Raw genomic sequence first — 22,969 nt, 5'->3', positions numbered from 1 at the left:
AACCTTGTCTCATGGACGATCTGATGAGAGATGATGGACTAATTGGAAAAGTAGGGAGTAATCTGACGTGCACCAAGCACCTGGGTTTCGGTTTCCTTATGTGCTGCTAGCCGAGACGAAATTCCAAGGTTGGGTGAGACTGCCAATCAATCAGTGGGTCTATGGGGCAACCCACTATACAAAGTTGCAAAGACCAATCAGCTGCCATCTTGTTTGCTATAATCAGTATTATACATACGTAGAGGTAGTTCGAGGGTTGTTTTACAGTTAAGAGACAGCCAATGAAGTAGTAACCAGTATAACTTCTATAAGTAGATATGTTCCCCTAATCCAATCCTCCCACTAATAGGTTTTATGGTTTACCACATAGGATGACATCATAGATGACACACATTGGGGTATAAGAGCCCTGTGTAATCAAGTTTGTGTGTGAGTGTGCAAGCATCAGTCTGATGTCTGCCAGATGGCCCTGCTTTATTAAATTAAGAATAAAGTAGTACTTTCCCATATTCCTTGAGCCTGTCTGTTTATTTGGTCTGAGATCTTTATTGGTAATTCCATCTAGCACAAGAGACGTTTCAAGGTGCTAGAGCACAAGACTCTCAAAGGATCCCTTCTCCAGACAGAAGGCCCACAGGACTAGCTTTCCAGGGTGCTTCTGTGAAGAGCAGCAGTTTGCACGGTGGTCCCTCGTAGCTCAGGGGGGTCTCCTACTAGGTCGTCTTTTGGCTCAGTCCTTGGAGCAGTACAGCAACTTTTGGATTCTGATGAGGAGAAGCAGCCACAACCTACTTTCTCCAGCTGAGCTCCAGGGATAAGCTTAAGTTTCAACTCCAGCTCCTGAACAACTTCGATGTCAGCGCTGAGTTTCTGAACAGCTTCTGCATCTGTTTTGAGCTCCCGGACAGCTTTGATGTCGAATTCCAGCTTTCGAACATAGATCCAGAACCCTTTGATGTCGAGTGTTTGAACTTCAGTTCCTGAAGAAACTGTAGAGTGCAGAGACCCTGATTATACACATTTGTTCCCCATTCACTCAAGCTGAGCCAGGCTCAGTGAACCAATTACACTGAAGGACATTCATGCAGGCAATCAACCAATCAGGCTCCTAGGTATTCAGGCCATCCAACCAAACCAGACACCCATAACACAGAATGTGGATTGGAATAAGCACTCAGCCTTTCAGAGCACTACACTTCATTCATACCAGTTTCAGTCAGGGCTGTCTCAGTCATTGTGTCACACACAGAAACCAGACACCCACAGCACAGAATGTGAGTTGACTCCCAGCTTCATTCATATAAGTCCCACCCCAAGGGTGTATCCACTACACAAAGCCTGTGGGAAGGCTCCGGTCATGCTGTCAGGAGGCAGCTCCAGAGCCATGCATGGTACTTCCACCCAACAGCCATTCAGTGGGAAGGGGACGGAGTCAGGGCTTCCCAGGACTTTGGGAAAACAAGGTAAAGGCCAAAGAAACCAAGAGGCTACAGTGGCCATCTTACCTTTGTGTAGGAATCCGTTCATTACTATGGCAGGGCCTGGGTGTCCCAAAATGGAGGACACTCAGAGCCACGCCCAAGTCAGCATGTAGCAGCCACCAGCCTATACCCTGCTTTGTGGGCAACACACAGGGTCCCAACAAAAATACACTAGGGGTGCAAGGATGTACCTCCACCCATGGGTGCCATTCGGAATCCTATGGGTGTTGTTCACCAAAAAGAAACATGAAGAGGTGCACTGCTAGAGGTCCAGACTGGACATCAGAGGCAGAAAGCATTCAGGAAACATACACATATAAGTGGTAGGACAAGGATTAGGAGGCCCAATCCCTCCAAAAGGCATTTCCAGCATCACAGGGTCCAAACTGGAATTTAATGAATTGACCACATTCTTCAGTTCAAATAACTACATTGTCAAATAATGTTGTGATTTTCTGACTTTCATGATCTAAAATGATACCTTACTATATGGACTTGACATTGAAAGTCCAAAAATCACTTGATAAACCATCAGAACAATATTAACTTTAAAAAAATAATTCCTTATAGGAGCATGTTCTGCTAAAGAAGCATGTTATAGCTTTGCTTTCTTCTTCATACATGGGAGCCTAAAGACACGAATATACTCATTGATGCTGGCTAAACAATCACAACTTACTTTTACTGTATTACTTTAAATCACCAAACTAAAGAAACTGTTTGATGTGATAACCTGGTTATAGACCTTCTTTGACAAATGCACTTGCAGACAGTTATTCATGATGTGAATAATACCATTCACAATTCTAGCGCACCACACACTTATTTTTGTGTGTAATCCTTCCAGCTAACATATTATTCTCTTCCTCTTGAGAGGTAAACATGCTGGACGTGCTACCCACTTTTTACAAGCCTCCTTTGAAGGGAGCAAGCACTAGACCTGCATGATTTTCTAACTTGCACTTTCTGGTGCATGTAAGTTTGACTACAGGACAAAATGCATGTATGTGATTTATAAAGCACAATCTTAGTTGGGAAGCCATTGAGTGTTGTACATAGGAAACACACATAAGATGTTATATGCACATTTTGGGGGGAGCAGAGGTAGCTGCAATGGTACGGTCAGAATGGAAGAGGTGGATACCTGGAGGAGGAGAAGCAGGGATTAATTGGAGTGATCAGCCTTTGACAAAATATTTTATAAGGAGTAGGGTTTTCAGGTCCTCCCTGATGAGTAGGATGGCGTGGGACAGACCTATCTACATACATAACTTGTTCCAGTGACATCAGTGTGTGCGACAGAATAGAGTTGTTTCCTCATTTCTCTCTCTAGAAGATCTTAGTTTGCGGTCTGGTTATGTTGTGGCTTGCGGTGGTATATTGGCCTACCAGATGGTGAGTTCATGACCTGATAGTGCGGTGCTTTGGTTGTGACTTATTTGTAGGTCATGATGTGTGGTTTTGAAGGGATAGTCAATGCAGCTCGTTAAAGATGTTGGAGATGTGTTCCAATATTCTGAGTAATTTAATAAGGCATGTTGCAGCGTGCTGGACAGCTTTCAGATGGTGGATGGGGCAGGGTGTCATTTATGGCTCCTGCAAGTAGAGATTTGTGACTGTCAAGCTTGGAGATGTCCATGGCTTGGACAACTATTCTGAAACTTGAGTTGGGATAACATGCTGGACTTTACAGGGGAGTGTGAGCAGGTACCATGCTGAATTGCATGTTATGAATGAGAGGTCACAGTTGATGGTAAAGTGGAGAGATTCTGCAGTCAGGGACAGTTGAGTGGACTTGGACATGCCTGGTGAAGTTTCATTGTAAAACAAATTGATCTTTGTGAGGTTGTGAAATTACAAGATCTGGTAGGGTGGATGAAGGCCTTCACAGCTTGCAAAATTGCTCTGTGCATGTTGGATGGTTGCTGTGTAGAGGTCTTCTTTGGATTTGCTAATGAGTGTCCTGTTTGCCAAATGGGGGGACGGAGTTTGCAAAGTGAAAAGGTCTGTCTATTGGTGGAATTTTACCTGAACTTTTCTTGTCTGCGAGTGGAGCGCTTGCTGGCAAGGTGTGGAGGGCTTATGTTTGTTAAGTCAAAGTTTCATTGGTGCGTGGGTGTCGGGACTCTCAGTAAGGGTGTGATTGAGTATACCATTCTGGATGTTCACATTATCAGTGGTGTTGGATGAAAAGGCTACATTGAGCAGGTTTCTTTCAAGTGCATCCATAGAGAAGTTCTTGTCGGACCAGTTGGGTGTATTGGTTGGTTTGGCTTTTGATGGCTGGAGAGGTGGTAAATACCTGGTTTCAGTGTTATGGGTTGGTTCTGTGTTGGGTTGCTTGATGTCTATGGTGCCAAGCAGCATGAGCAGAGTGTCCCTGGTTTTCATGGTGGCTTTGGACCCTGAAACAGGTTGAGGTTTCAGAGGAAGATGCCAGATGTGTTGTTGAGGGATGTTCCGCTGATGAGGTCTTTGATTTCATTGAGAAAGGCCCTGTATGATAGTTCTGGTAGGTAGATCCGGTGAAAGGTCACTGTCTCAGCATGGGGGAGTCGGAAATGGGATGTGCAGATGCAAGTGTGGTGTTCTCCTGGGGGGTGCATGCCCATATGGTCTTATGGATGATTCAGTAAATTCCACCAGTCTACCCGCTGTGGTTGCTGTGTTGTTTGCTGTTGCCTGAGGGTATGAGGACATCCAGGATTTGTGTGGAGGTAGGCGTGAGCCACGTCTCTGTGGTAAAGAGGGTATCCAGGTTGTGAGTGGAGATGAGCTCAGAAAGCATACCGTGGAGTGAGTAATGATATCATTAGGGTTGCATGTATGATTTGGAAGCGTAATGTAGGTGGCGATGAGTGGAATGCGGGTGAGGTTCATTGGCTCGAAGGTGCACAAGGCAAGGTGCTGATTGACTGGGTGTTTGCATGAGGGTGCAGATAGCAAGGGTGAGTGAGGCTTAATGCGCGTGCTTCCAGGATGTGTTGAGCAGGGGTCCGGCCCTTTTCAGAGCCTAACAGAACCAAGCAAAAATATCTCTTGTCTTTGTCTGCCCTTCGCTTCTGACACCTGAACTAGAGGCGCTCTGGGAGCTAAGACTTAAGATAGAAAGTAAAGGGGTGGGACGGACAAAAAGAGGCAGAGAAATATTAGCAGTGGTTATCAGGTGGGTGGGGCAGAGTTCATGCGACCGTGTCCACTTATTAAACCAGTTCCTGAACTGAAAAAGTGTAGCTATCACCAGAGTTCAGAAGGGTTTGTTTTTAACCTTCAAGAGAGGAAATGTGGAGTCAGCCTTGTCTTGGTTTGCTACATTGAGCTGGCATATCTCTGCAAAAAGTCCTTAACACACTGAGCTTTCCTAACCTTTGTGGCTCTCAAAGTTACCAATATGCAGATAGGCGTTGGTTATTGCAGCTGACCAATATAGTCCCCAAAGAAAACTTGAAATGCTTTGCAAGTGGTGATATAGCTAATGCGCAGACTGTATGTACTTCAATGAACACCGAATGACTTACTGCGATTAATTGATCAGATCGGATATCAGTAAACAACAGCCAGGCAGCAGGTTTGAGGCCTCAGGAGCACACTATGCAATATCATAGCACATGCTATTTATGTCTTGCAAAACATGTGCACTGACTTCCTTGCATCATGCAGTCAGATGGACATCTAGGTGAGAGTGCATACAGGATGGGAGCCCTTGGAATAAACCCTGGTTGCCCACCCGTAAACACACCCCTCCCCCCTGTATTCCGCTACCTTACATTTACTCCTTGGCACTGCCCGTATCTTTCCCTCATGGGTGGATTGGGGAAGCAAAACACACATTCTATACAACTGTGCTCCAAAATGGTTTGAACTACTTGAGCGCGTCTCAAGACCGTCAGCCAACCAATGAAACTTTCTCTTTAAGTAGACTTAACTGGTAGCACCAGGTCGTCTAGCTAGAATGCACCTTTAAAGTTATCGGCTTCTCTCCCACATACCACTAATTTAAGGCATGTCCTCTAGCTCTAACGGGAGAAGTCAAATCCAGACACCCACCCTCAAACGAAGACACACTCAACATACGTCCCTACCCACTCGTTTGTTCATCCATCTTCTGCTTTCTCTAAACCCCTTCTCGATCCACTCGTATTCCCACTAGCAAACAAGGTCTTCAAACCCTGGCATGGACATTTAATTCTGAGTTTTAAAATTCCGCTGCATAGAAACCCTCTGTCACTTTTGATGGGCCCATGTGATCACTGTGCCGTTTTTACAGCGACCACCAAACATGCTGACTTTCTTTTTTATGTTGACATCCTTTTCACCCCTTGTATATGCGGGGGGAGACCCCCACAGACCCTCCATTCCTCCCTACATTCATTATATGCTGTACCCATCACCCCATTGTATATTGGGGTTGAAATAAAAAATGTTGGTGGTCACCATAAAACGGTGCTGTGATTGTATGAATCCATTTTTGATCGCTAAGGGATGTGCTGATTAAAGCATAACACAATAAAGGCACAAAACAGCTACAACTCTCACTGAAGTGCACAATGCTATGCTTTAAAAGCCAAGAGTGTAAGTAAAATGCTGGACTCCAGCCTGGTATAGCCTGCTACAGGAGATGTTAAAGCTGGTTTGACAACTAAGATCCGTTAATTTCATTCTGGCTGCAGCTTTAGCAAAAGGGTCACACTCTGAAAGCACTTTGCCCGGAGCTGGTACATGTTTAAAGCCTACCTCCTCACCTCCGAGTTACTATCTTAACCTACCTCTCATCTGCCTCCTAGCTGACATTTTTCCCTCGCCTCTAACCTGCTGTCCCTCTTGTTTTCTGCCTCCACTCTAGCACTTCACCCATCATGGTCACATCCCGAGCACAGCTGGCCGTACCGTCTAACTGCACTTAAAAATGTCCAATGTTAGTTGTCCTTAACCTATATATGTCCACATATGTATTGTCCCTGGTGACTGTTCCATTTACTCCCCTCCACAACCTGGTTAGAATGTCCCCCAATCTCACCCTATTGTAAGTAGCTCACTGTTTTCCATCAAATTGATTTCTTATCTATTGTACGTTCTTTTGTGATCAAAATAGCATTGTTCGTCTTATATAGCTTGCCGATGACAATGGCAGACCTATTATGGCGATCCGACAAGTGGGTCTAGAGGACTCCCTCTCACAGACAACGGCACCAACAACAAAGCTTTGTCCGAGCCTCAAGGTATATATAAACGCACCACCTCTGTAGACATCGACTGCAGGCATGGCTACCCGCCCTCATGCACCAGAATGCAGCAGCGACCTACGACAAATTCGGAATAGCTGGGCACATAACGTTTCGCCTACTTGCACCAGAATAACCCTCAACACATATGCCATCAAAATGCAGTGGTGACCTTCGTCAAAATCCACTCCAGCTGGACACATAGCGACTCTCCTGCACTCACACAGTCTTGTGACATCCCTCAGCACCCATCCCCATGCCTGATCGCTGGGGTTGCTTACAGGAGCCCAGCCATACCACTAATTCATGATCTTGGCCAAAATGCACACACGCATTCTAAACCTCTATGAGAATTTCCCACACTCTGGACTGCGGTCCCTGAGGGCGTTCCCACCACAAGCGTGTTGACACTGTAGTAATGGGAAAATGTACTATATAAATGACGACTACAATGACAAAAATAAAAAATAATTTTTAAAAAGGAGTATGCATTACCATGCTTTAAAAGCCAAGAGTATACGTAAAAGGCCAGAGTGTAGCCTGCTACAGGAGCTTTTAAAGCTACTTGGAGAGCTAAGACCACTTGCTTTCATTCTGGCAGCAGGTTTAGCATAAAGCGTCTCCCTCTGAATGCACGTGACCTGGAGCCTGTACACGTTCACTGGATTGAACAAACAAACAAAATGGCCTCCCTGGGACATGAAAAGGGCGCGCTTCCTTAATGGAGAGATGCCGCGTTGTATTTACTTTGTGTGGAATGCACAGCCGCAGGAAGCCGCAGGGGGGAGACAGCTGCGGTGGTAATTTAGTTTGGGAGGTTGATAATGTGAAGGAAAAATAAAAAATACAGTTCTAACAAAACAATGTCCATTCTCCTCTTTCAAGAATGCCCCAGCCAGCCCTCGCCCCCTAGGTAAGTAGCCTATCTCAGCAGGAAGCGCGGTGCTCGGGACACTGCAAAGCCTGCTGGAGGCCTCGCCAGCGTAATGCCCTGTACCAGCCTCGCCCTGTGTGTATAGAGCCAAGGGCATTATCAAGGGGCAACGTTAGCTGCTTATTCTAAAAACACCTTTCCTCTGCCCTCCTCTAGTTGCTGCTAGAGGAGGTCTTTACATGCAGCGGCAATGGGGATCTCCGTATCGCACGCACTCATTGACATGCCACGTACACGCCGTCTGATGCCATGCAAGCTTCGTCTCCTCGGACAGCGGCAAGCCTCGGATTCAGCCCTCCGATGTACTGGGAATGTGTAGTTTTAGCTCCAAACTGGTGCCCGCCATGTGTACGAACCAGGGGAGTTGCTAGGTCTGGAAAAGACCCGGGGCTAAGCTGATGTCGGAACTGTTGGGACTGGGGGCTAGCTAGTCTTTTGGCTGTAGCTCCTGAGATTCTATCCGGGGCTACAATCAAAAGATCAGGGGCTATAGCCCCCTTAGCTCCCCCCCCTAGCAACGCCCCTGGTACGAACACTATCAACATGAACTGAAGATTGAGGGGAACTGAAGCAAAAGTAGATAAAATAGTTCGCCCAAGATCACACAATGTGAGAAGGTGGGCGATCTGAGATTTGAGTTTTGCTCATCTTTCGTCATTCATAAACGACACATATATCGTCAGCTCCGAGCCGTTGCATGTGCGAATTGTGTCATTCTGGGAGAATTCTAAGCCACCTTCCAGGGTGTTCACCCAAGAGTTCAGGTGACATCGGTGGCCCAAATCTGTTGGATGAGTTAAGCAGAGAAGTTGCCAGTTCAAGTGGCTCATCGGCGATTTAACAAAGCATTCTCATATTGTCCACTTGGGTGCGCTCTGCATGTGGACAGAAAACCTGCATCCTGAGATTGGCCAATTCATGAAATTAACTATGCCCATAAAAAATTGCATAGAACAGGGAGGTTCACTTTTTGTGACCTGGCCAGCTTTGATCGGCCAGTGCTCAGACTGAGTCCTAATACATAACAAACTGCACTTTTTATCTGTGTAGCTCAAGCACAGGAGAAAGTGCAGGGCAACCATTGGTCTAAAAACACCTCTGTCAGCATCTAACAGCCTTAAACTAAAATGCTCCTGCATCACATGAGCCTGAATATTTCTTTAATGTATGTGTTTTTAAAATCAACTCCCAAACAGAATTAAAAATGCAAAAAACATAATTTGAGGTGATGGGCCCCTCAGGGCCCATTAATGCAAATGTGCTCATGGGCCCGGCCTCGTTGCAAATAAAGGCATCTTTACGTTTGGCACATCTCCTTATGGCGTCCAAGGAGGTAGAAACTCGAATCTGAGGTTCTCATTGGTATTCTTGGTCAGTCAGAGGAGATGTGCCTTTCATTTTGAAGTACTCTGTTCTCAGGGGCGTTGCTAGGGGGGGCTAAGGGGGCTATAGCCCCTGATCTTTTGGTTGTAGCCCCGGATAGAATCTCAGGAGCTACAGCCAAAAGACTAGCTAGCCCCCAGTCCCAACAGTTCTGACATCAGCTTAGCCCCGGGTCTTTTCCAGACCTAGCAACTCCCCTGGGCCCGTGGCACAGAGACCCACAGCAGTAACGAGATGTGTGGTGGCCAACAGAGCACGTTCTTTGTGCTTTAGTGTGTTCTTAGCCAAGAACCTCTCACACTGCCCCCAATGTGACACACAATATGATGAGGGCGCTGGTTATTTTAAGCTTGGCTTTTGGAACAACTCAACCTTGGCCTCATCTGGAGCCTCAGCCACTAGCTGCGGGTTTTTCAGAAGAAAGTAACCCGTAGTATCCGTGGGCTTGCACCTAGGGGACACATTATGCCTGCCTTGAAGTAATGCACTGGCTACCTGTGGCAGCTCAGGTCGCATTCCAATCTCTGTGCATTTTGCATGGGGTCTACTGAGCCATGTGTTGATACTTCTACTGTTATCGACATTGGCCTTTGGAATGCAAGGTCCCTCTGCAATAAGACCACTGCAGTTTTGGACCTATTTCTACGATTGCATCTTCATTTCCTCTGCGTAACTGAAACGTGGATTCCTCCACATAACTCAACAGTATCTGCTACGCTTACGTCCTCCCTATCCTCTTTTGCCCATGTCCCCCGAGCCAATGGACACAGTGGCAGCGTTAATTTACTGTATCCCCCCAACTGCTTATCTGTTCCTTCTCCTGTGCCCTTACCTGAATACTCTTTGTTTAAACTTATGTACAAAATATTCACCACTCCTCATGCTATTTCTTTTCTCATTATCTATCGTCCACCTGGCCCACTGGGCTCATTCTGCGAGGACATTGACCACCTTCTTGGTCATATCTTACCTAGTCCTACTCCTTTTGTCCTGCTCAGAGACTTTAATCTCCATCTTTCTTCTACCCAATTGACATCACCTTTCCTATCAATACTTGACTCATATCTGCTTTCTCCACTTCCTGCTACTCCTACTCACAGCTCGGGTACTACTCTTGACTTGATTTTTACTTTGTCATTTACTGTCTCCTCTATATCTGCTTGTCCTGTCTGCCTATCAGATCATTCTTTACTCACAGTCTCTCTGTTCCTAACTACTACTTCTTCTAGTACCTCCTGCTCCTCCTCATCGAATACTTTCTTTAGGCGTGATCTACGCAACTTCAACTCCTCACTTTTCTACGACACCTGTACAAATTCTCTTCCATCTCTCACACACTTCTCCACTCTCTCGGCGGACCAAGCAACGTCCACTCTCTCTTCATCTCTTGCTTCCAGTATTGATCAACTCTATCCTCTTTCTTCCTTTCTGCCCACTCGCAACCTGCCCAATCCTAGCTCTCCTCTCATCTCTCTTCTATGGGCCGTTTTCTACTCCCCAAAAGGCGATGGCGCAAACTCTGCTCTCCCGCCAGTCAGGCTACCTATTTTTCTTACCATGCTCTCTACAACAACTGTATTAAATCTGCTAAGTGTACTTATTTCTCTGATCTTGTTCATGGCCAATCTACGCACACTCGTCATATTTTTCAAACTTTAACTCGCCTTCTTTATCCTCCTACACATGATCCTTCCATTACACCATCCCTATCAGCATCGGATCTCAGTAACATCTTCTCTTCTAAAGTACGCTCTTTACATCAGGATATCTTATCGTCACCTTCATATAAATCTTCTCTATCCTTCTCTGCACCTTCTTATACTGTGTCTAATTTTTCTCCTGTATCGGACTCTGAAGTGGCCTTTCTTTTGGTCAAAGTTCACCCCACCACTGCCCCCACTGATCCTGTTCCTTCTTTACTCATTCCTAAAATATACCCGCTGTTGATACCTTTTCTTGCCTCCTTTTTTAACATCTGTCTTACCACCTTGACTGTCCCCTCGGCTTTCAAACACGCGATCATTATTCCTATCTCAAAGAAACCCAAAGCGCATCCCCTTCTTCTCTCAAATTGTTGTCTTATATCCCTCTTACTTTTTCTTTCTAAGCTTCTTCAGCGCATTGTTTATTCACAAATTTCAACATTTGCATCTGGTCTATTTCTTCACCCCCCCCCCCCGAGTCTGGTTTTCGTCACCACCACTCTACCGAAACAACCTTGTCTTGCGTACTTAACTCGCTTCTCAAAGCTCGTTATTCAAAACACTCTTCTGTCCTCATTCTTCTTGACCTATCTGCCAGGGACGTCATTTAGGGGTCGCCAGAGGTCATAACTGCGACCTCTGAGGTCTCCCTTGCGACCTCTGTGGTCTCACTTGCGACCTCTAAAAAAAAACAGCAAAAAAAGTTTAATTTTTATTATATTTTTATTTTTTTTGGTAATGCAAGCTCCTGGGCTGTGGTCAGCACCATGTGGCTCTTTACTTCTGGAATGGCTGGCTTTCTAGTTCAGGCCCCTTAAAAAAAACAAGAAAAATAAGAACAGGAGTGCCACAAGTCTAACACTTTCAGGACTGACCCTAAATAAGAAAGAATAGGAATACCAAATAATGTGTCCTTTTGGAATTCTATACAATAATTGCCAGCCTCATTAAAGGTTTATTTCAGGAACACTTCAGGGGGTGAGTTACTGGTTTAGTCCATTCCAAAACGCCTCAACTCAGCCTTTCATCCTTCCGTGGGCGATAAATGAGTACCAATACATTTTAGTCCATTCCAAAATGCCTCAACTCAGCCTTTCATCCTTCCGTGGGCGATAAATGAGTACCAATACAGGTTGGGTGATATTGGGTGTATGTTTTTTCTATATAAAGCGCCTAAGTGTTAAGCGTAAGTGCTATATAATAACACATCATTATCAATTGGTCATGGACGTCTGCTTGCATTCACAGTAATTTGGTAATATGGGCCTATGCACAGTGATCTTAACGATACATATGATGATCCACTCTTGTATGAAATGTACATCACATTATAGTGATGTCGTAACCATATTTTTTGTAGTGTAAAATGCAATGTGATTTCACTTCCTGTTTTGTCAACTGGTGAAAGGTCGTGTTCCATAGCTTCCCACGATATCACTTTGGGGTGGGGTCAAATGACATCACTTCCTGTGATGTCACCATGGGGGTCAAGGGTCATGTGATTTCACTTCCGCTACCCCTGGCATTTTGGTGAAATGAAGTCCCTGCTATCTGCGGCCTTTGACACAGTGGATAATTCTTTGCTTCTGGACTCTCTATCTGATCGTACTTAATCATACTTTTGCTGTGTCCTGGGGCAGTAATACCTCTTCTTCTTTTTCCCTCGATCACAGTGTTCCTCAAGGGTCAGTCCTTGGCCCTTTTCTATTTTTTTTATACACTTCCTTCCTTGCCCCAATTATTTAATCCTTTGGAGTATCACACCACTGCTATGCCGATGATACTCAGCTTTGTCTTTCCTTCTCATCTTTCACACCTGATATTCATCACACTCTTTCATCTTGCCTCTCTGCTATTAAATCCTGGATGACTTCCCACTTCCTTGCTTTAAATGCTGGAAAGACTGAAATCTTATTCTTTCCTGCCAACACTTTCTCAACACCGTCCCATCCTTCTTCTATTTTCTTTCCTCCCTCTAGCCTCTCCATTTCACTCATTGCCCGTAATCTTGGTCTTTACTTCGATTCTAATCTCTCCTTTGATCATCATATCTCCCTCACATTGCGCGCCTGTCCATTTCATCTTTACAACACAGCAAAATTTGCCAATTTCTTCCTTTTCATGCCAGAAAACTTCTTGTTTCCTCGTGAGTTTTCTCTCAACTCTTTTACTGCTCTGTTCCATTCTTTGGTCTCCCCTGCTCACGCCCTGCTCCTCTTAAATTAATCTATCATTCTTCTATTCGCTCACTTTACCTCCTCTCTTATCGGGACTCAATCTCTTCTTCTCTTGTTTCACTTGGATGACTATCCTTCTAATGTCAGTTCAAATATAATTTTCTTTGTTTAGTTTTCAAATCTGAATAAAACAGAAATGACAAACAGAAACGCCCTCTGCCCTGAATTAGTGTCCTGTAAAAAAAGAGTTATCTGTCCTAAACAAGGGACTCTCCTTTGCACCTACATCAACTACAGATTTTACAGAATTTCATATTGATTTTTTTAAGTTTGTCGGCAAACTGAAATTAAAAAAATTCTTTGCGACCCAAGTTCGTACTTATTGTCCGTCGCCTCCTCTGTATCCCCCGAGTACATTAACCATGCAACATATAACAGACACACATACTTTGCTTTCACTTGGCTCAGATATTCCGATTGATGTTTCTTCTATGAGTAAAGATTTGGGGATTAATGAAAGAATGCTGCAACTAAAAGAGTTGAAACCGAGGTCTAGGTTTACACCAAATGTGGGCACTGATAATCTTATAGAGGCCTTTTATCAAGCCGTCACAAATGATATACACAAACATTTGGACATGGATAAGCGAAAAACAAAACATAGATTCTCCAATTTAACACAAGAAGAGATTGTCTCAATTAATCGATTATCTAGTGATAATTATATTATCATTAAGGAAGCAGATAAGGGGGGCAACGTAGTAGTACTTAATACATCAGATTATTTAGACATGGCCAACAAACACTTAGCCACTCCAGATTGCTATGAGGCGTTTGAATAGCAATGCAACAAAGGAAGTTGTGAAAAACATAATATGTATGATAAATGAGTGGCATCAGATTGGTTATTTGACTGATGAAGAAAAGAAATTTCTTAGTATCACTGACCCAATCATGCCTATAATATATTTTTTACCCAAGATTCATAAGCCTTTTGATGAACTACCAGATGTAAGGCCCATCATGAGTGGGATAGGATGGGCCACGGAAGGACTGTCTACTTATCTGGACAATGCTCTCAAAAAACATGTGGTCCTTATACCCTCATACATCAGGGATACAACGCATGTGCTACAAATGCTTGACCAAATTGAATGGCGCACACATTACATTTTGGTAACCCTTGATGTTTCCACTCTATATACCAGTATAGAGCACACACTAGCTGTAGCTACCTTAGATCACACCTATCGCAATGTATCAGCTTCTCATAGGACTCATATCACAATGTTGATAATGTTCTTACAATTTACTTTGGATAATAATGTGTTTCTATTTAACAACAGCTACTATGCACAACTCAAGGGTGTGGCTATGGGAGCAAAGTATGCCCCTTCATTGGCCAACCTATTTATGGCACAGATGGAGGAAAAACATATTCTTAAACAAACTGAGTACAAATCACATATAATATTGTGGAAAAGATTTATAGATGATATACTTCTGGTATGGTCTGGCACACCAGCACAATTAGATCAATTTATAACATATATCAATAATAACTCCTTTGGTATTCAGTTTACAGGACAGCACAGCAAAGAACAAATAGACTTTCTTGATCTTAGGATCTATATTGAAGATGGTTCCATTAATACAAAAACGTATCGTAAACCATCAGAGGTAAATTCAACGCTTTATTCCACCAGTTGCCATCGCTTATCCACCATACAAAACATACCAATCGGTGAATTCTATAAGGCTCGTAGGAATTGTAATAAAGATCAGGATTTCTATGAGGAATGTGATCTACTATCCAACAGATTTTTAGAAAGAAGCTATTCAATACAATCTATTCGGAAAAGTCTAAATAAATATTGCAACATGGATAGAGCAAATACTGTGAATTTGAAAACTAAAAGACCAAATCAACTAGACACTGTTAACTTCATTACTAAATATTCTGGAGAATCCAATCTTTTGTTTAAACTACTACATAAGCACTGGGATCTACTTTTATTAGATAAGGACATTGCACCATATCTGACTAACAAACCCAGACTCACTTTCACTAAATCAGTCCCAATTCGAGACAGAGTTAGTCCATCTTTTCTTTTGTGCACCACAGAAGCATAGAACTACCTGGATGTCCCCTCCAAAAGGCTTTCACAATTGTGGAAATTGCTCCACGTCCAAATATGCGGAGTCGAATATAACACACTTCACAGATGACAAAGGTCATACCATTCAGATAAAAAATGTTATCACTTGCCATACAACACATGTAGTGTACGCAATCAGATGTGTTTGTGCCAAGGTCTATATTGGCTCCACTATCAGACAATTACGCATTAGAATACAAGAACATATCTCAAGCTTAGGTAGTCAAGATCCTAAACTACCTCTTGCCATCCATTGGCAAACTCAACATCAGACAGATAATAAGGATGATATATGCTTTGCGGGCCTAATAAAAGCGAGTTTGGGGAAAAGAGACAGTGATCTGCTATTGAAATTGAGACAATTGGAGGCCAAATGTATATGTGTATTTCGTTGCACAAAAGAAGGTCTCAATACGGACATTGAGAGGTTTGTATTCCTATAATGAAAACAGTAGGAGTGACACTGTATGTACAAATGTACATGGCATTGCTGGCTATGTACACATATGTCAGCTGGGGGCGAGTTATCTTTAGGTAATATATCAAAATGACTAATATTGAATCAATCATAATTGCCAGCAGCTGTAATAAAATGGTGACAACTTTATTGTGATTAGGTTTGGTGAAACCTAATATCCAAATGATCTATATTGCATTAATCAGGATATTACACCTTTAATTATAACTGCTTCAGTATCTACCCATCACGATATCATGAAATAGAACTATACATATCTTCATTGATTTGAGACACTATACATAATTAATTCACACACATGTCAGGCATCACGCATGTGCAACATCGGTGCCATATTCCAATGCGGCCGGGCCGATGCGCATGCGCGATATATGGACACATCTCATCATGTCCACGCATGCGCTGGAGATTAGTGTTCTCCAAGCGGCACATGCGCAACAAACGTATTCAGTCAGAACCAATGGCTGAATAACACGATACATGACTGTTCATATATATTGAACGCTAAAGAGCACTCGCGTTTCTGAGATTCACTCCGTTCAGTCCAGGGATCGAGCCCTTCTATTTAGGTAAGCGCATTGTTAGTGACTATATATATTGGGTAATGCCTTATTATTATATAGTTTGGTGACATCACCTTCTCTTTGCAGTGAATAGTAAGCATATTTGAGAACATTGAAGAATTCTTATTGCGACATGTCTTCTCCATTTTCAACCATATTTACAGAATTTTTGGTGAGAAATATTCTCTATATAGGCCTACCTACCTCATATACTATTTCAATAATATGTGTACTTACACCTTTCAGGGGAATTATGGGAGCCCCTCTTTTAAGAAATGTGGCATACAAAAATCTTCCTTCTCAATCTGACACAATACGCAATAATGTATGGCCTTTAAATTTATTTTATCATTTTATAATTGTTTGATTCTGTCTCTTTTCCCTCAGTTACTTTAGTTGTGCAGTTCTCTCCATGGACTCTTCACACTCTTCAATACCCCCATTCTGAATTTCTGAATGATGAGTGCCCGATCAGCCCCTTCCTGGGCCTCAATAACTGTGCAATACTCCCCCACTGGGCAACTGGAAGAGCAATGAGTTGTTGCATCTAAACACACCTGGCGACATATGTGATGACAAATGTGTGTTCTTGTAGCTCTCTCACCCACCCCCTAATACATTATTACATGATGACACTCTGTTCAATAATTTATTAAGGAGTGTGTGTTCCAATGTTCTGTCATCTGACTTCAAATTGTATTCCTTGTCCAAATGTTCTGATTTCTATTATTATTATTATTATTATTATTATTATTATTATTATTATTATTATTATTATTATTATTATTATTGTTATTATTATGGTATTTATTGAGCACAGACCCAGCTTTGTGAAGCAATGGAGTACATCAATACAGATGCATAACGGAGTGCTTTACAGAGGTATACATCAATACAGATGCATAACAGAGCTCTTTACAGAGGTACACATCAATACAGATGCATAACGGAGAGCTTTACAGAGGTATACATCAATACAGATGCATAACAGAGCTCTTTACAGAGGTATACATCAATACAGATGCATAACAGAGCTCTTTACAGAGGTATACGTCAATACAGATGCATAATGGAGTGCTTTACAGAGGTACACATCTATACAGATGCATAACGGAGCACTTTACAGAGGTATACATCAATACAGATGCATAACAGAGCTCTTTACAGAGGTACACATCAATACAGATGCATAACGGAGAGCTTTACAGAGGTATACATCAATACAGATGCATAACAGAGCTCTTTACAGAGGTACACATCAATACAGATGCATAACGGAGAGCTTTACATAGGTACACATCTATACAGATGCATAACAGAGCGCTTTACAGAGGTATACATCAATACAGATGCATAACAGAGCTCTTTACAGAGGTATACGTCAATACAGATGCATAATGGAGTGCTTTACAGAGGTACACATCTATACAGATGCATAACGGAGCACTTTACAGAGGTATACATCAATACAGATGCATAACAGAGCTCTTGACAGAGGTATACATCAATACAGATGCATAATGGAGTGCTTTACAGAGGTACACAACAGTACAGATACATAACAAATCGCTTTTCACAGGTAATAACAGAACTGATATACAGCGGGGGGGATGGGGTGCAGAGGGGCACAGAGGAGGGGTAGAGCTGTACCGGATGGTGGGGAGAAGAAGGGCAGGGCAGAGTCTAGCGAGTTAGGTGGCATGGGTGTGACGGGTGTAGGTGTTTAGGAGAAGAGTTTCCCTGCAGATAGCTTTAGCTTCCAAGGTAAAAAGGAATTGGATTGCATTTGCAGAATGTAGATCTCCCCCATGATTTGCATCACTATGTTAAACTAATCATTATTCTTACTCTGTTTCTCAAATGTATTCAGGAAGTACAAATAGACGTTTACTCAGCAACGGTTGGGTCAGTCACTAAAAGCCACAAGGAGTCCTTTTATCTAATGTTCATATATTGCGATAATCCCTTGGTTTGTGAAGATATGTAATTCTTCTAAGAATAACATCTTCTATATTCGCTTAGACATCACATGAAATCTACCAATCAATCAAGACCCGCCACCATGGGTTCCCATCCCTGCCTCCCATCCTCCTCCTAAGCTTCAAGGTAGGTCCGCGCTCAATAAATACGATAATAATATTAGATAAATAAGGGGGCATCAGGGACATGTTCATTTAGCAATTACTGGGGTAAACCATGGGGTAAACCATGGCAACATTAATTCACCCAGACGGGCAATCACACAAGGTTCATGCAGAAGAGCTCTATCAGAGACACTACATCAGCTTTGGAAGGGTCGAGCTAGAATGGAGGGCTCAGGATCAGAGAAGGAGAAAGAATTGGCAGAGCACAGAAGAGAGCGTAGGATCATTAACGCGACTCCTGAAACACTTGTCTACCGAAGGTAGAGTTTGGGGCTCTATAAAGGTGAAAAGGCAGATTGTTGCCTGACCATGTAACAGGAAAGGGGTGGAAATGCAGAAGAGAGAAACAAAGGAGAAACCGTGGCTCTAATTGTGGTTGGGGTCAAGACACCAGTTGGTGATGGCCTAGAATTTTTTAATTCGTCTTGAGGTTGGAGGCTGCCTAGAAGGGAGGGTCTCCAATCCAAACAATGCAGTCATCTGTGTTAACCTGGCAGTGGAAATGTGATGCTTGGCTGCAGATTGTGGCTTCAGAATTCCTAGGAAAACAGCCATTTTAGGTTGGAGGACCGGATATGACAATGCCGCAGAAGGAAAGCGGAATTGACATGGGGTTTGGCCGCAATGAACTCCTTGTTGGTGCAGTGGACAAAATAGAAAGGGGAGGTCCAGGAAAGATGTGTCTTAATAATTATAGCCACGCCACCACCCACTTAGGTAAGGTGGTCCGCATGTGAGAAATTAGTTAGGAGTCGGTGTCATTGGCATATGAATGGTCCGGGAGAGGGGCAAAAGCAAAGTTTCACCCAAATCAGGGTCAACATGGGATAAGGTTTCATGGATATATAGGTGGTGTTTTACCATCGAACGTGAATCATTCCTAACCAGCATAATCAATGGTGAAGGATCATGGGAGTTGTAGGACAAAACACCAGGGATAAGGGGGGCACAGGCTGACCATCTCTAAGAGGTCGCAGGAGGTAGAAATAGGAGAATAAAATTAATAAATAAAAACAATGAACTAAAGTTAACAAGTGAGGCCAGGCACCCTCTAACCAGAGGCAGTACTAGGAATTGTTCTTTTCTTTTCTTTTAGTTTAATGTCATGTCAATATTTTACTCTTTGGAGTCATTGCCATTTTTTATATCAAATGTTTTCAGTGTCAGATATGTTGGTCAATGCACCAGAATTGACCAACATATCTATGTTTGTCTGTTCTTTTGTTATGTTAGGTGTCTTTTGTCCTAATAATAATAATAATAATAATAATAATAATAATAATAATAATAATAATAATAATAATAATAATAATACATTAATATAAATATTACAAATCCAGATTCCTCCAGTATCTAAGAAATGTAATAATGGCTGTAATGATTACCCAGTATACTGGTACATGCCTTTTCGACCACAGAATTTTAACGTGCTAAGTGCCTGCTGGCCCCTTGCCTATAAATTCGTGGCTAAACACCCGAACACAGCTCTGATCACCACACCATGTCGTTTAGGCGGTTGAAAGGGAGGAGGAAAGACACAATGGGTAGAAAAGTGGTCCGGGAAAGTCCAGGATCCGTATGCAAGGAGGAAGAGATGAGTATTCAATGCTCATCTGACCTCCATGCGGACCGTTTCCATGTGAGGATGTGGTAGTTTTGTGTTCCAGGTGAAAGAACCTTGATGGTGAAGAGATCTGCACCCCTAACATAAGTGTTTCACATGATGCATGACGTGCAAGCTATATTAAGTTGACCTTTGGTACCTGGAAAGTTGGTAGAGGTATCCAGTATTTTTGCTGTGGATTTTTTATTCCAGGCATTTTTTACTGAAACATTAAAAAAACATAAATGTGCATATATGTATATATGTATATATATATATGTTTATGAGGAGGGCGTAAGGGGTTAAAACATGTGAGGGTGGGGGGTTGGCGAGGTTAAAACATGGGGATGGGGGGATGAGCAAATCCATATAAAAATACATTCAACATTTGGTATTTTGGATAGTTGTTAGAGAAATCCAGTAATTTTGATGGGGATTATTTTATTTGAGGTATTTATTTATGAGACGTTTTTTTTAAATATATATCTATATATATATTTATGGGGAGGGTGTAAGGGGTTACAACAGGTGGGGAGGTTAAAACAGGGGGAAACAGGGGGCTTCGAGGATGAGCAAACCCAAATAAAAATACAGTAAAAATGTGGTATTTTTTCTGCGAAATTGTTTCGTAACATTTTTTTGGGAATAAAAAAATATTTGGTAAGATCACGTAGGACCTTGCTAGAGCGGAAGGACTTAGGTCAGCTACAAGGTTACGTGGCCACATTTACACCATCAACTGTGATGATGACTTTGGGACTTGGAACTTCATATTGTTTTTCATTTTTATTTCATTTTATTTCTTGTAGTGCAGCCCTAGCTCAAGAGCAGCGGAACACTTTACAGCAGGATTGTGCCAGAGTTGGGTTTGGCATTTTATACAGTAACACAGTACTGTTGGTGGAGTTACTGTTGCTTGTCAATTAGTATTAAAATAATCACATCAAGATTAATGTGAGTTCCAATGGCACTCTCACTTCAGTTAAGACCTTCCTACAACTTGCAAGTTACTATTTACAATGCATATTATGTTTTCATATGTTTCAAAACAAATTATAGTAAATATCTTCATGAAGTCAAAGTCAGGCAATTATTTTCCCCAAAATATTTTTTATACAAAACAAACAATGAAATAAACATTCATGTGTGAACATTTCCAATTTGGAAATGTGTAGATTCATCATTGAATCCCCAAATTTTTTTTTCATCTGTCACTTATCCACTCATGTATGACAGTCTTCAGGACCACAGATGTTGACCATTTCTAGAAAAGTTTCTAGACAATTTCCCAATGCGTTAAGGACAATTTCTCGATGCGGAAAGGACACTTAATGGCCTTCTTGAAGGGATCCCAAAACTGTCTTCCTACCAAATAATTATATAGCTCTACTACTGCCTTATTTCAAATTTCATCTTCAATATTCACTTAGTTAGAGGAATTCATTACCACTAACCTTCACTCCCATATGTAAGCAATTATTTAACCCAAAATCCTACATGTGGCTCACCGAAAAGACAGGATGCTTCCATTATGTTCAATATAAATATTCCCCTCTCAAATGACATTTGATCACATATATAGTATGTTTATGATCTTACCCTTTGTTAGTGACTTTGGTATTTGTACTTCTATGAACTTCCTGGTAGTGTTCAAATTCGAATTTCACCTGTATGGTGAATATCCCTTTCTGGTATAGTGTTGTCATGGTCAATTGCAGAAAGTACAGGGGCGTCATTTCACCAAAATGCCAGAGGTAGCGGAAGTGACAGAACATGACCTTTGGCAGGAAGTGATGTCATGTGACCCCACCCCAAGTGACATTACCGGAGGAGATGGCACACAACCTTCAGATGCTTCTAACACCCGTGTTTCGAGGTGCTCTCAGTTTAGCCAGATATAAGAACCGATGTACAGGGGAGGGGAGATTTGTCCACAATCACACATTTGTGGAGTGTCATTTTCCAGATTCGAGGTTGAGCCTATATGTAAAACATACATAATGCAGTACTTGTAACAGAGTAACCGAAGTCTCTAACACAGGCCACAGTTACTATGAGAAACATCTTTAGATCAATTGACACAAATGTACTTGTTATCTGTGGCATTGATGTGTTTAACAAGCCCAAAAAGCACTGGCCTGGGGAGACGTGTGCTGTCCGTTTACCCTGGAGCATAATGCTGCATGAGCAAGGCCTGAAAATTAAATCATTGACCAGGATTTCGAATCAACCAAATGTCCCTGGTTTTTTATGAGTCAGCTTTCACTACGATAGAAGAAACCTATTGTGCAGGTGTAAGCTGAGGCATCTATCTCTGTGTGCATTAACGTTTAAGTTATGTGACAAGCAACCAGATGTTGTCCCCCAAAACCCAGAGCCAAACAAAGCACCTTAATGTCCTAGGCTTTGGTACATGACTATTCTTCAATCTTTTTAACGGTGTGTGGTGTGGGGAGGGTGGGGGCTGCACTTCCCTCAAGAGTGGGCTCAATGAATCTATGATTTTCAGAGCTCTATGTGCGAGGTACGTTATTCAATGACCACCCCCAGGACCGGCCTGTGAATGAAGCTTTCACACAGCCCTTTCCAAGAAGGAGTTTGAGTGGGGAGGGGTGGGTCACTTCATGGCTCTATCACGTCTGAGACTCTGTGTCCAATGCATATTTTCTTAAAAGGTGTTGGACCAGAGCAGGTCCTGGTCAAGTTTGCGGCCCCTCTCAACCATTTACATGACACTTGAATGCGTTCAAGGTGAGCAGAGCCCCGAGCAGTGTAGAACAAAATGTGTCCACCCCGTGAGCCACACTGAAGATCCCCCTCAAGCTCCTGAACAAAGCACAAGGCACGCCACACCCCTGGCCGGCCTGAACCACGAGGTGTCTGCAATGTCCATAATGATTATGTTGCTTCAGGGGCATTTACTTCTCCAAGTGAAAGAAGTAAATACGTTTTTTAATCAAAGCTTAAATGTTTCATCTAGCATAACAAAAGGGGGGAGTTGTCTGTTCCCAAAATATACCTGGTGGCTGGTGGGTTGTTTTATTGGAGGGTGTAAATATTTGCCACAAATATGCAATATTGACTGAACATAGCAAGGGGGCCCAAACTAACGAAAACAGGTT

Source organism: Ambystoma mexicanum, chromosome 10, assembly GCF_040938575.1.
Source record: "Ambystoma mexicanum isolate Mex_15411 chromosome 10, UKY_AmexF1_1, whole genome shotgun sequence".
Classification (NCBI taxonomy): Eukaryota; Metazoa; Chordata; class Amphibia; order Caudata; family Ambystomatidae; genus Ambystoma; species Ambystoma mexicanum.
This window is presented reverse-complemented; position numbering follows the sequence as displayed.